This window comes from Nothoprocta perdicaria, unplaced genomic scaffold (assembly GCF_003342845.1).
Source record: "Nothoprocta perdicaria isolate Ctin4 unplaced genomic scaffold, notPer1 scaffold_176, whole genome shotgun sequence".
Classification (NCBI taxonomy): Eukaryota; Metazoa; Chordata; class Aves; order Tinamiformes; family Tinamidae; genus Nothoprocta; species Nothoprocta perdicaria.
Window position 1 is genome coordinate 1,207,575 of NW_020454938.1, and position 13,811 is coordinate 1,221,385.

At 46.6% G+C, this 13,811-nt stretch overlaps 1 long non-coding RNA gene across 2 annotated transcripts in view; it reads right to left on the bottom strand.

Moving 5' to 3' along the window:
* Positions 1-5,387: 5,387 nt before the first annotated feature.
* The window catches only part of LOC112944812, a 32,132-nt gene continuing 23,708 nt past the window's right edge, over positions 5,388-13,811 (bottom strand). Inside the window, exon 2 of one of the 2 annotated variants that reach the window (XR_003248844.1) lies at positions 5,388-5,641. This is a non-coding gene — a long non-coding RNA (uncharacterized LOC112944812). Of the gene's footprint in view, positions 5,642-13,651; positions 13,806-13,811 lie in introns of those variants that run through there. The other variant, XR_003248843.1, reaches the window with a different exon arrangement.

The following is a 13,811-nucleotide window of genomic DNA, read 5'->3' on the forward strand; positions in this document are numbered from 1 at the left end:
ACCTAATAAATATATGGAAAATGAATATTTTCTTTGTTGCCCAGGGACATGAAAATTTTGTCTTCCCTCCAAGTGCAATCTTGGAAACCCAAACTGATGGGGTAAGAAGCAGCAGGGGAGGGCTTGGGATGCTGTGCCTAAAGGACAGGCTCTTCAGCCTGTCACAGTGGCTATTAACAGGCAGCCAGGTTTTCAATTAACTCCCTGTGTGTGATGGGCTCAGATAGCTCTTCTACTAGCAATACTTCAAAGGGCCAGGGAAACAGCAACACTTGTTCACTTGAAGTACCACAACTTCTCAAGACACTCAAATAGGTCTGCAGCTTCAAATGCGCCGTGGGTAGACAAGGAAYGTCTGTATTGTGGCTGTCTCAGGCCTCTGTATGTGCTCACTGGCCATCTGGACAAGTGCAAGACAGCTAATACTCACTGCAATCCTTCGTTACACAGGAACATGCAAATACCTCTCCTGTTGCAGTATCTCTGCTCACTCTGCTCAAAAAAAATCTCATTTCTTCTCTCCAGAAAAGCCGATATTGGTCAAGAAATTCAGAGATCACTAGAGGGCTGACAGACAAGGTGCTGGAGTACACAAGCACATATTCTTGGCTTCTTGGGAAACCAGGCTAAAAATAGCAGCAGATGGAGAAAGAGCTGAGCTATGAGACCCTAAACTATGCCCYGAAGAGGTCTGCTGCGGCATCGCTGAAGCAAAGGCAGATGGGGAAAACCTTCTGGAAAGCTCCTTGGCACAGAAGTTCCTTGGGAAAAGCCAGTGCTTGCTGTTATCTATTTCTTCCATGGCCTCAGGATTGACATAATTGCTTTTCTGCTCTACTATAAAGAAAAGAGGGTCAGCCGTTCCCTGCCTTTGATCACCCAGGCTGTTTTACTGGGGACAATCACTGTCTCCCTCTACAGTGTGATCAACATCAGAGGCTAAGGATGCTAACGAGGGCAACCACAGCCCTGAGCTTCTGCTTGGACTCCAGAGAGGAACCTCACCCAGCAAACGCACAGGGGCAGCTCCCAAGGAGGACCCACCACAGTTGTATTGACGGCAGCGCAAGGACACCCTGGACCTGCATGAGATGCAGCCACACAGGGTGACAGAAGGGACCCTCTGCTGATAAGGACTGTACAACTTCGCTGCAAAACTCCAACTTGTTTCTTCACCCTTATTGTAAGTCAAAAGAAGGAACGTGTTTCCTTTCCCCAAGCCACATTCATTCGGAGCAACAGGCATTTCTTCTGATGCTGTTCCTGACCTCTAATATCCCGTAAGCAGGAGAGCGCTTAACAGAGCAGATGCACAGGACAACAAAGGAGGAAGCCTGACCACATTCACAGTGTTAGCCAGAGGAAAAGCCAAGYGACCATCCATCAGCCTGCAGAGGAACACCGGCCAGCCCTACCAGGCTGTTCAAGAGCAATCTAACCTCACACAGGGCTTTGAGTAGTGCAATGTGCACAGCTCATCTCCATTAATCCAATGGATGGCAGATTTACGCACTCCTTTTCCTGTCACAAACTGCACCAAAATCACAGGGAAATCCCTTGTTTTAAACACGGTTCAAAGGAAGAGATTCCCACATCTTTCAGTAGGAGCTACTATAAGCTAGCTCTCCAACTCAGCACTCGTGGTCTCAGCACCGAGGGGACCAGCCTGGAGTCTTCTCTTGCTCTTCAGACAGCACATGCCACCCRCTCCCTGGAGACCCTCCTTGAGCACCAAGTTAATACAAAATGCAGCCGCCCCATTTTATCACAGAATGGTTGAGGCTGGAAGGGACCTTTAGAGACCATCTAGTCCAACAGGAGTCCAAACTCCCTGCTCCAGCACGGACACCTAGAGCATGTGGCACAGGGTGGCAGCCAGGCGGGTAGYGAAGACCTCCAGAGAAGGAGACTCCACAACCTCCCTGGGCAGCCTGTTCCAGGGCTCGGTCACCCTCACAATAAAGAAGCTCTTCCTTATACGGAGATGGAACTTCCTGTTCCAAAATTTTATGCCCATTCCCATTCAGATGCAGAGAGTGATCCCAGCACTCAGCAGTCATTCACGCCACCAGATGACTGTAAACTCAGGCAGAATGCAGATAGGGATAAAAATAGAAAGGGGATGGAGATGGGCTCAGGAAGCGCACAGTCCTGCTCCCCTGCTCTGCGATGGGCAGTGGGATTGTCAGCGCCTGGATGTGCTGCGCTGGAGCAACATGGAACCTGCTGCTTCTTGAGAGGGGATAGGGAAAAAAAATAAAGGCCTTGCGAGAGGCTGTTGCAGTTACAGAAAAAAACAGATACCAGATCAAAAAGGTCTGCTTAAAGACGGTACATATGCCAGCTCCAGGGGATTTCAAATATTTATGGTTTGCTACATTTTTAATCTTTAAGAGTTCCAGGGATGCTGCGCTTAGAATACGATGTGAGCACACCCCATGTCTGACATCCTGTGGCTTGTAAACCACCGCAGCAGTGGGAAGGAGACGGAAGACTCAAACACGGCCTTCCAAGGCTCGCTTTGCTGCAGCCCTGGTAGGTTTTTTCCCGTGTACCCTGAAAAACAAAATGTGAAGTGTGACTCTTCCTGCTGACTCAGCCCACTTCTCTCGCTGGCTGCTCCATCCCAGCAACACGCACAGCTCCTTCAAACGCACTCTGCAGGCAGCAAGGTAGGTGCAAAGGGGACACGAGGTGAGACGAGAGCCTCCGGCCGCCTCCACCACTTCCAAATGTGCTATGCTGCCTCTGTCAGGGAAGACAAAAGAGAGTCTCCATTCTACTGCATGGCCTAAATAGATTTCTTGCCTTCCAGATGATTAATAACCTGAAGTGGATTACTATTTAAGATCACACTGGGGAGTCATTCGCAAGGAACAATGGAGGTTTCTCACTCTCATGGTACAGGAGCGCAGTCTGCAGAGCTTGAGCGGGTGTTTTGGGTGTTTACAGCCCAGGCATGCACACGACTGATGCATGTAACACATTTCAGGTATGCTTGCTCATATGCTGCTTCTCCTCTCCACATGCTTAGTGCATAAAAGGAACCCACCAACAACCACGGAGACAGTATTTCAAGGAACTCRGTGGCTGCTGCTCGGTGGTTGAGGTTTGCCTCTTAACTTGGGGTGGAGCTGCATAAATCATTGAATTTCTTTCATTCTAACTGTCAGGGAAATTGAGGACCCTTCACCCATTTTGCCTCTGATATCATAAGGGAGCTTGGGAGAGAGAAGGTATCTTCTGGAGGGCAGAAATGTTCATGCCCACAAAGGAAATAAAAATTATGCCCCTGCCTTGCTTGTCTTCATTCTCCCTCGCTCGGAGGAGGCTATAAAAGCCTGTCACAGCAGCAGGACAGTGGAAGTCACCATTCAACCTGTCCCTGGGTGATTACACCCAGGCCTGAGGCGCTGCGGAACCGATTTAAATTATAATATGCAGTATTTTTCTGGAACCGATTTAAATTATAATATGCAGTATTTTTCTGTAGGGTTTGCAGAGATTGATAATTTTCCCTGGCCTTTGCCTGCCTGCTGCAATCTGGCAACACTGGAGCATTTTAAGACGGCTCATTTGAGCAGCAGTTAAGGGATCACAACTGGCCTGTGTCTCACGGCGCTTTCTTCCACCGCACAATGACCAGGTCGTAACGAGGACAGGCACGATGGTGCTCGGCGGTGTGGAGCGGCATGAGGCGGTGCAGCTCCGCACGCCCTGACCAGGCATGTGCTGCCAGGCTTCCAAGCTCAGCAGCCTCCAGGAGCAGCTGCTGCGGCTCCCAGCTGCTCCGGGCAGGAGCAGCGGCCGAGGGCTGCCCGAGCAGCACYGCTTCGAGCTCGGCCTTGAATCCTGTCCAGGGACCCCTGGGCAGCACAAACCCTGTCCCTGCTCTGCAAAACTGCAGCAAGATGCATCGCTGGGCAACGGGCACGGACACGGYGTGTTCACTGTAATTCAATCATATATCTCAGTTGTGAGGAAGCTGCTGGACATGCTTAGCTAAAATGGGCCCTTCCTCATCAAGGTACCTTCAAGAACCCAGCTGCTTTGCTTTTATACTTAGTCTCTCCCCTTTGATTTTTTAACCCACCTGATCTTTTGGAAAAGAAAACTGTTGGYTGGCTATTCCAGAGTTGTCAGTTTTGCGGCGTTAATCATTATAGCCATATAAAATCGAGCCTACACATGGRAAGTTCCTCTCCCAAAGCCCCATCTCTACCCCCACGCACTCTTCTTCTCCAGCTCTTGGTAGTAACTAACGCACACGTAGAGGAGTTTTACCACCACTATGCAACGCGATACGTGTGGTCCACACAGAATAAAAACAGTGCATGAATATGGTAATTTTTCAAGAAAAAAAAAAATGGCAGAACATGGGACCCTGTGATTTAGTGGTTATCCTGTGCCCCAGGGGAAATAGCTCCTTTTTTTTGTATTAGTGGGTGCATGAGGATTTCTGTGAAGAAGTGTTTACACATAGAGCATAGAAAGGAATATAAAAGTATGTTTGGCCATATGTGTCACAAAAAGGGTATCCTAAATATTTTTCCAGCAACCGACTACTGATAAGACATAGTTGTTTTTTGCATTTCTTTTTGACTCTGCAGCAGTATTGGCTGTGTATTTTGAACATGCTACAAACACATGGTATGACCTCAAAACAGCAACTTTCCTCCATCTGTGCATTTCTTGGGGAAAAAAAACACAACAACTCTGCTTTCCGATTCCGGTGATTGGTTAGTTTGAAGAGATGCTAGAGAGAGTTTACGGAGTGTTAAATATTTTCCCCCTTTTATGTCTGGTTTGCTTCAAGCAGTAGTTAAGGGTAGGATCAAAGGGCAGAAAATACATCTTTTTTCAGTTGAAGAGACTACCCTGAGATTTCAGCCACAGTTTCACCATCTTGAAAGAGAGACGACGAAAGGTTATCCATCTGCCTCCCTATCTATCTGCAGCAACATGGGTATCATCTGCTTCTGTGATAAAAGCCCCCTGGGAGCCCGTGCTGTGCTTATCAGATGTGGCAGCAGGTGAAATATCAGACGACAAAGATAATAAATAATAAATGAGCCTATATTTCTCAATCTGATGTCGTAAAACGTTAACTGTTAATCTGGATAATGGAGACTCCATGTCCTAAAATCCCCTGCTCATGAACTTCAGCCAACTTCTCTCTGAGAGCTTCAGCCTTGACTTTTTCCTGAAATCAAGTTTCTGAAGGCATCAGCATTTCTCAACGGCTCTCTCTGAGGAATGCACAGCCCCATATTAAACAGGTTCATCTGCTTGGGGCCCATAATTAGTATTCCTCGGCTGCATTTACCAGCCCAGGATTAAGATCCTGTGCTGTGAGGCACAGCAGGGAACACTGCGCCAGTTCTTCTGTTGATTTTTCCCCAAACTGCCCCTTCTGCAAGGGCCTTTTGGTCCATTCAGACTGTGGAAGCAGCTGGGATCTTGCTCTTCTAAATCAGCCTCTTCCCCACCTTTACTTCAGCTGGAAGATGAATTTTGAAGGCAAGATGCTAYGGGCTTGAGTAGGTCTCATCAGAGGAGAGGCTCAGGAGCTCCAGTATAATGACAGACCTGGCAATGGGCTACACAGCGCTTGTTCACATCAAGCAGCAGATGATTAAACCTGAAKGTGTTACAGCATAATTATTACTGTGATCCGTGTGATACTAATTAGCACAGCTCAGCCCCGTTCCAGCTAGGTGCCCCAAACCACCTCCCCAAACAGCAACGATGGTCTTGGCACCKTGGCTGGGGCCATCTGCTAGCAAAGCAAGGACCGAAGGCTGAGGCCGGCCTCCCTCCTCTTCCTCTGCTTAGGCCRGGGACTAAAGCTACAAAGAGAAGAGCAGCCCCTGTGTAACTGCCACGTTGAGGGGCTGCTCGAGGGGGATGCAGGAATTAAAGCCAAGCATCCAGCCCTGGACAACCCCGTGGTGGCAATTCCTTCAGCGAGGGTGAGAGAGATGCTCTTGCCGCGCGCCGCTTTGGCTACCTACAGCATCAAAATACAGCAGGTGTTTTATTTACAGCTGCCACGGGGAAATATAGTCTGATGTAATTGTTAAAGATCTGTTCGTATTCCAGGCAGCAAACTACCATTTACAGGATGAAATTGTTTGCTGTTTAAACACTGCCAGTCAAGGACATTAATTGCTGTGGGTTAAATTAAACTAGATGGCACAGCAATAAGATTTGAAGCCTGGGAGGGGGACGGGGAGGAAGGAGGAATGGAGAAACAATCTTCCCTCATAAATAATGGGATCTGAAAAGAATCTTTATAGGGACAGATTAATCTGCAAAGAGCCAAGTTCAAATCTAGTTCAAATCCTATGGGTACTGCTGGCAGCCTTGGGGAAAGCAAACACTGCCCCCARCCTGAAAGCAAGAGCTTCTGTCAGGCTGTTTATTGCAAAAACCTCTGAGCAGCAGCAAGTGCCAGAGCAGAGGCTGCCTGTTCTCCCCGTGCCAACGCGGGGCAGGCTGCACTGTGTGCCAGGGGACAGGAGGAGCCTTCTCCTGCTTTTTAAATAGGACACAGGACAACGGGGCAGGCAATGGGGCAAGGCCCCACGGGAGCCGTTCATTTCTGTGCCCCATAAGCGCCTTGCACCACAAACACCCCGAGTGACCCCCTCACGTTCCYAACTGGTCCAACTGGTCCAGACGTCTTGCGCTTGTGTTCACCGGGGTGCCCCGCAATAAGCTCCCTTTCCCAGCCCATGCGAAGGCATGGTATTTATTCCTTCACAAATGTAAGCCCATTGTAAATAAACAAATAGCCGCTCTGGGCACTTTTTTTTTTTTTCTTTCTTTTTTGGAGCTGTCTTTAAAAAACACTAATCGAAATGTAATGACAGGCTGGCAGCCAGCTCCGCTATCCAGGCTGTTGGTAACCAGCTGAGCTCTCCAGCCACAGAATTAACATCACACCCACAAGGAAAACTGTCTTTCTGGCATTCTCCTCTGCCCCAAACCTTTGGAAAAAAAAAAAAAAATCCAAGAACTTTACGGCATATTTTGAAGGTCGAGAAGTTACGGCTGAGTTTAGATCAAGCAGGGAATTATTTTTTAGCCTGAGACCACAGAGAATAACTTGCCATTTTCTGCAGTCTCCACCAGCCCCTTCTCTTCTGGGAGTGGTTTCATAAACCCTTCCTGTCGTCGTGAACAGGGGTTTATCATCCTGAACATGGGTTTACAGCCCAACCACCCCTTGTTTTGCGCATGCACTTGCACTGGTAGCTGACCTGCTTTAACCGCATTATTATTTTCTAGATGGGTTTTTCAAGCTGAAACGGTCCCCGCTGCGGCACACAGCGGGTGCCACCACGAGGGGCAGAGCGGAGAGCCCGAGCAGGAGAACGGAGCGATTTTCTGACAACACCACCCCTAAAACAGCACTTAAACTCTATGTTAAATAAATACTGTGATTATTGGGGCAGAGTTTTGGAAGCTGAGCCACCAGGTAGCTGATAGCTATCCTACTGCAAACTCCAGAAGCCTCTGTAGAGATGTACTTAATAATTGTTGGCATTAATTTGTCATGCAATAATTATCCTATTAAATCTAAATTAAACCCTCCACTCAGACACTCCATCTAAAGTGTGAACATAACAATTAAGAGAGGGGAAAAAAGGGGATGAATTCCTGCACAGTTTTCTGCATAAGATTTAGATTTTCTGACAAGTAACTGCACAACAGACATTTAAAATATTGCACTTAAAAGAAAAATAACTCTGAAATCACCACAAACAAAAATCCATCTACCTAAGACACATATGGTGCACAGCTTAGTGCACTATCTTGGTACACTATAGTCATCAATGTATTTATTTCTTTACCATAAGGAAGTTTTTATGTTGCGCTTCCTTTCTAAGGAACAAAAAACAATTAAGAACAAAATAAATTTAGACAACCACGAAGGCTGGGATCAGTCCCATCTACCTAGCCAAATAAGAGCTTAAAGACTAGGCTGAGTTTTTCCTTCAAGCTCCTCCTGTTGTCAGCAGCCAGAGCTCAGGTTCTCCAGGGAGAGATTCATCCCACCCACCTTAGAGCTTAGATCTGACAGCGAAAATGAGAAAAGAATGAATCCCCTCGAAAGCCAGACAGGAACCTGGAAAGAGGAAGGCTTAAATCCAGTTCTCATGTCCTAGACTGAGATCTAAGGCACAGAGCTGTTCTTACACATAGAATAATAGAGTTTGAAGTGCTTAAAAAGTCATTAAGCAGCGTTGCTCAGCTGAGGACAGTCTGTAGGCGGGTAAGATGGTTGTCTGTCCTCTTACTGACCAATTTAATTTGGGGATCAAGAAGGATGACTTTTTTAATCCAAGACAGGATCGCTTTCCAGGAGAGATTTGAATTGCTTGAGGAATTTCCACGCTGGTTGCAGAGCACCAGAGCACATGGCAGTCACAGGAGGTTTCCTTTAGCAGAAACCACTCCTCACACAGCATTCGGATGGCCCTCTGAAAACACAATCTCCTTCCTTAGGAGAGCATCGCTTTAGGTAAAAGACTTCTTTAGTTTCTCCTTAGTTTTTATTTGTGTTTTTTTTCTGTCTAACATGGGCATCATGTGGATTTTCCTGCGAGATGACAGCTCTTTAGGACCCCAAAATATCTGTCATCATCCTGGTTCTGTGGTGCCTGATCCTGCCTTTCCCAGACTGCCTGCGCAGCGATGCTGATCTCTGCTGATCTCCTAGGAGATCATTACTGCTTCACCTTTCCCTTCCCTGTTCTCACTCCCTCTTCCCCACCTGCTACGTTTTCCCATGGAGATAGTATTACTCAGCTAACAAAACTCGGATGATTTCTCAAATTGTACATAGCTCTCAAGTCTGCCACTTATGTCTGCTCTGCTACACTAGTCTAACAAAAGCTTATCTACACCCTTAGACTAATACAGCTACAAACAACACAGTTTCAACAAAAAAACTTCTTCTAAATCACCTCAAAATGTGACCAGATGGTTTGCTGCGAAATAAACTACTGCATTAACCCTGTTTTCCTCCCCAAAGTGTTTGTGTCCAAGCACAGAAGTGTGCTTGGGTTTAAAAGGCTGGTTTAAAAACCTGCCCCACAGAAGGCAGACACCAAAGAGGGAGCAGTACATTAAAAAGGAAGGGAAACAGACTCGGAAAGCCAGAACAAGCACAGAAACTACCAAATCTCTGAAAAGTTGGTTTGTAAAACTCAGATTCAACTGGAAAGGAAACTCAGAGACGGCTGCCAATAACAGGCAGAGGAAGCCAGCACAAACACAGTCTGTTCAGGTAATCATAAGCAAATGTAATTCAAAGCAGATGAAATCAGAGCCCCTGTTTATCATGAATGGCATCCACATATGGTATATTTAGTAACATTTTTATGTGAATTTAGTGCGGGTAAAAGAGCTAGACTGACAGCTCTGAAGAGGAACGTGGAGCAGTGGAGGAGGCCTGGCCTGGCCAGGGACACCCACATCCGAAGAGCACCAGCCYCAGGGTGACAATGCAGATCACCATGGCCTTGTAAGCCATGGGTGGGATAAGAACAGTAGTGCCTCCTATAGCACTAGGAAAAGAAGAACAAGACCTTATGCAACATAAGCAGCTTCAGGGGAGACCTCAGTTGCTCCTCCCAGCAGTTCTGTAGCCACAGATGGTTATAGGAGGGCTGAAGATGTGCAACTCTGCAGTATCTGTCGTGCAGCACGTTCCTGCTTGAAGACTGTTCATTCATTTACCTGTGTTGCCTTCTAGAACCAGTCCCACTAATCTCCTTTGTGAACCAAACCACAGGGTGTGTTGCTAATGGCTTCCAGGCTGCTTTTTCGATGGTGTGAAACCTATTTGATAATTACTTCTCTAAATTAGTTGTATTTCCATTGTAATCACTCCCAAATGATTTCATGTCACAGCTCTTTTGGAATCGTTTTTTTGTCTCATTTCCCATTATCGCCACTGGAATCACACTGATGACATTCATTTCATCTGTTGCCACACTTCTCCCATACGTTTACTGTCACCATCTGCGCACACATCGTGATCACACGAGACCTCCTAACTGCGTTAGTGCGTGTGGACTTGGGAAGACACCACGTGCTTACAGGAGCCTTTTTCAAATTTGCTATGGGCTGCCCGTGTCCCCGCTGGAGCCCTCCCGGGAGACGCGAGGAAGAGCAATTGTTTCATCCTTTCTAACAACACTAGCGCTGCTGCCTCCCCCTGCTCTTTCACAGGGCCCTGGAGATCTTTTATAGCATCCTAGCCTGGCACTGCTGTGCTGTTAAACCCTCATGAATGAAACAACGAATTAATAACATCGCTATATACCATAAACAATTGCCAGCAGAGAGGTGGTAGCAGCTCTCCCCCAACACTGCCATCGTCTCAGGCTCAGCCTGAGATGAAACGAAATTGTCTCGTTCATTTTACCTAGGCTGCTCACAACATATTTACAGGCTTATTTCCTCCTCCTTTTTTTTTTTTTTATTATTTTTTTCTTCTTTTGGTTGAAGTCAAACCAGGGCTCAACGCCAAATCCAAAATATCCTGGGGCTTTTCACTGCCTTATAAACAGTTAGTTATAGGCATTGATACATTGTTGGCATGTAATAAACCTTTAATGGCCAGATTGCTTGTAAAAATACATATCTATTATTGATGTATGTAACAGTTGTGCCTTAAGGCCCTTTTTGAGATGAGTTCCCCATAATTTTAAGACTTAGGCATGAACACATTAAACAGTCAATTCGTAACTCAAAAGAATTTAGCAGCCTAAATATAGAAGAGAAACTCAGTGATTTGGCTCAGGTCACACTGGAAGTGTGTAGCATATCCTAGAATAAGAGCACACCTTGACTCAAATTTCTAGGGCAATCGAATCTTTTACTTATAATTCATCCACTGCTTATGTTGGCAGGAGATTGAGAGGGAGAATACGTTGGGAATTCAATGCTCAGCTGTCGATGGGGAAGTTCTGCCTGGGGCACACGGCGGTGCCAAAGCAATAATGCAAGAAAATAATTGCTGTTCCTCTGGGCTTGGCAAACAGTGGTGTTTCCAAGAGCCTCACCTCTAGAAAAACCATCTCACRAGCTTCACTATCAATCTGAAACGAATCAGTGGTTTATCCCAACGTCTCTACTTTGTTCCCCATGCACCACAGGGACAGTAACATGGTTCCCCTAAGGGTACCAGTGTCTCTGCTTTCATGTGTTCTGAGAAGGGGTGATAACTCTATGAGAACCCGCTGCCACCCAACCATCACCAGCAACCAGCCTACTCYGGGATTCTTCCCATTTCTGTCCAGGGCAAAGACTCTGCAACTCAGCCTGCTCTCAGCCTTGGGCAGAACCCACCAGCAACAGGTGTTGAGCAAGGTCAGGAACCAGCTAAGCAAGCAGAATTAGGTCTCTTAGTGCAGCTTCTTGACCTGATGAGCCTGGAAACACTAGGATATCTCTGGACCAGCTCTTCAAATGCACACACCTGTGCGTACACACAGGCACAGGCATAGAGGAAGGGTCTTGGTAGACTGACCTTAGGCGCTGATCAGCAGCAAAAAGTCTGGAGAGAGTTTTAAACCTGCAGCTCCCATAACACCCACTGAATGAACTGATGAAACATAAACTAAGGAGCTTGTGTTCTAGAGGAGCCTTTGTAATAGGTAAGGGGAAGTTTTAAATAAAGATAACATGTCCAGAGGCTTATGGTTCATACATAACAACTCAAATCATGTTAATGTGCTTCTGGTACGTACATACCGTTTCTTTAGTTCCTATTTGTTCTAAGCTCTACACCAAACAGCATCCAACGTGGAAGACAGGTACAACCATCCTGATCATGCCAAGGGAGAYGGGGAGGAAAGGGCTCAGAATAAACGGCTGCAGCACGCTCAAGGATGAAATAACATCCAGACTCTGAAGCTAGCACAGAGTGYGGCTGTCAGGCTATCTAGTACCAGGCTTATGGATTATTTACATCAGTATTTTTGATTTTGCGCCTACATGAGTCTTCTCAAGCAAAGTCTGATGGTCTGCTTTTAACAACCTGAGCCTAAATAAGCCTAGAAGGTGACTCACTGCAATGTATTCACCAGTTTTGATGATACCAGCACAGCTACAACTCRCATCGCTGAGACAATTCGGTTCCTGCATCAGCCCACAGCTTATTCACATGGAGATGTCCTTCCCACAGGCAACCCAAAGGAATCTCTCGATTATAAATAATCTGGCAGGTGCTTCCCAGTTTCCTGATTGCTGAAGACTTGCCTACATAGCAGGAATAGCAGGCTGTAATACTGTGGTTTAAAGWACATCAATATTTCCAGTGGGAGGAGAGCAAAAAGGCATTAGAAATCCCCAAAGGAAGGAAAATCTGTAAAAATCTCTGCTCCAACAAAAGCGGATATTTGCATGCCAAGTCTGAGCTCAACTATTCTGTATGTTTGCCTAGAAGAGAAAAGCTTTGCTAATAAAGCTTGAATTCAGACACTGCTGTATAATACAACATAAGAAGCTGGGAAATTGGGCCGTTGGGCTATTAGTGAGGTGTGTAGGGCTGTGTAGGCTCAGGATTTGGCACTGAATAGTCTGTGCCAGAGGAGAGGGCGTCACACGAAGACAAAGTTCCTGCTGTGCCATTGTCACTTCACACTGTTTCTTGGTGACCTTGTTTGCTGGGCAGTGAGCGTAAGAATTTAACTGCAGCTTCCTCCCCCTGCACCCACCACAAGCTGGAAGACTTAGAGTGTTGGTTATTATTATTTGCTTTCCCTGAGTGTCCCCTCAGACTATTTACTGCAGTTGTTCTGATCTGACAGCTAATAAAGTTGCTATTACAGATCTTTAATGATTGGCCATAGCTGGGGGAACAGGCAGCATTTACCTTTCCTTCACTTGTTGCTCGCTATTCCCGATCACAGAACTGCTCCCCTTCCCTGTCCCCCACTTCCACCCTCCTCTTCCCCTTGTCCCTCTCATTTTGCCTGTAAATTCAAGCGGGTCAGCTCTAGGTCAGGCAGAGATGGTGCCAATGTGAACAGATGTGACCTTGCCAACTTCAGTTTAGCAGACGGTTTCTGGATAAATTGGATTAAAACACTTTAATTTGTCACCTCCAGATCATATCTGTCCTCAGCGTCAGACACCTTCATTGCGTGGCTGCCTCAAGAGGGCACATCTGACAGGTTTCAATGTTCCTCCTTCCACTGCACTAGCAAAACTTTGTCCCTCCCTGTCCCAACGGCAGCRTTGGGACAGGTCTCAATGTGAGTGGTCATCACACAAGGTCTCAATGTGAGTGGTCATCACGCACCAGCTCCACGCAAGGCTCCCTGGCCATGCTCYCTTTTGCCTATCTAATTAAAGCAAAAGCTGTTAATAGGCAACAGAGCTCTACAGTGAGCAAGGTTTTGTTCTTGTTCAAGAAGTCGTGTTGGTAACAGATAATATATAATTTTCTCAGCACTTTCACAGGCGAACATTTGAAGAAACAATGCAGAGAAAAGTCCAGCAACATTCACTTTCCTAGCACCYATCAAAGCTCTGTTGGCAAAATCTTCCATGCAAAAATTTTGGTGGCCCAAAGCAGCCATCACCCATCCCCTGCACAACCCCTTGTCACTTCTACCTGAATTTTTATGCTCCTCTTTGTGCCAGTGGAAGGATTCCAGTGCGTGCACAGCCCAGGCCTCTGCATTAACACGTGTCAGCGAGGCTGGAATGACAACAGCCAAGATGAAAAGCAGCAGCACTGCAGAAGGTCACGGAGGATCTTGAAGGCACCCTCAACAAAGCTAATA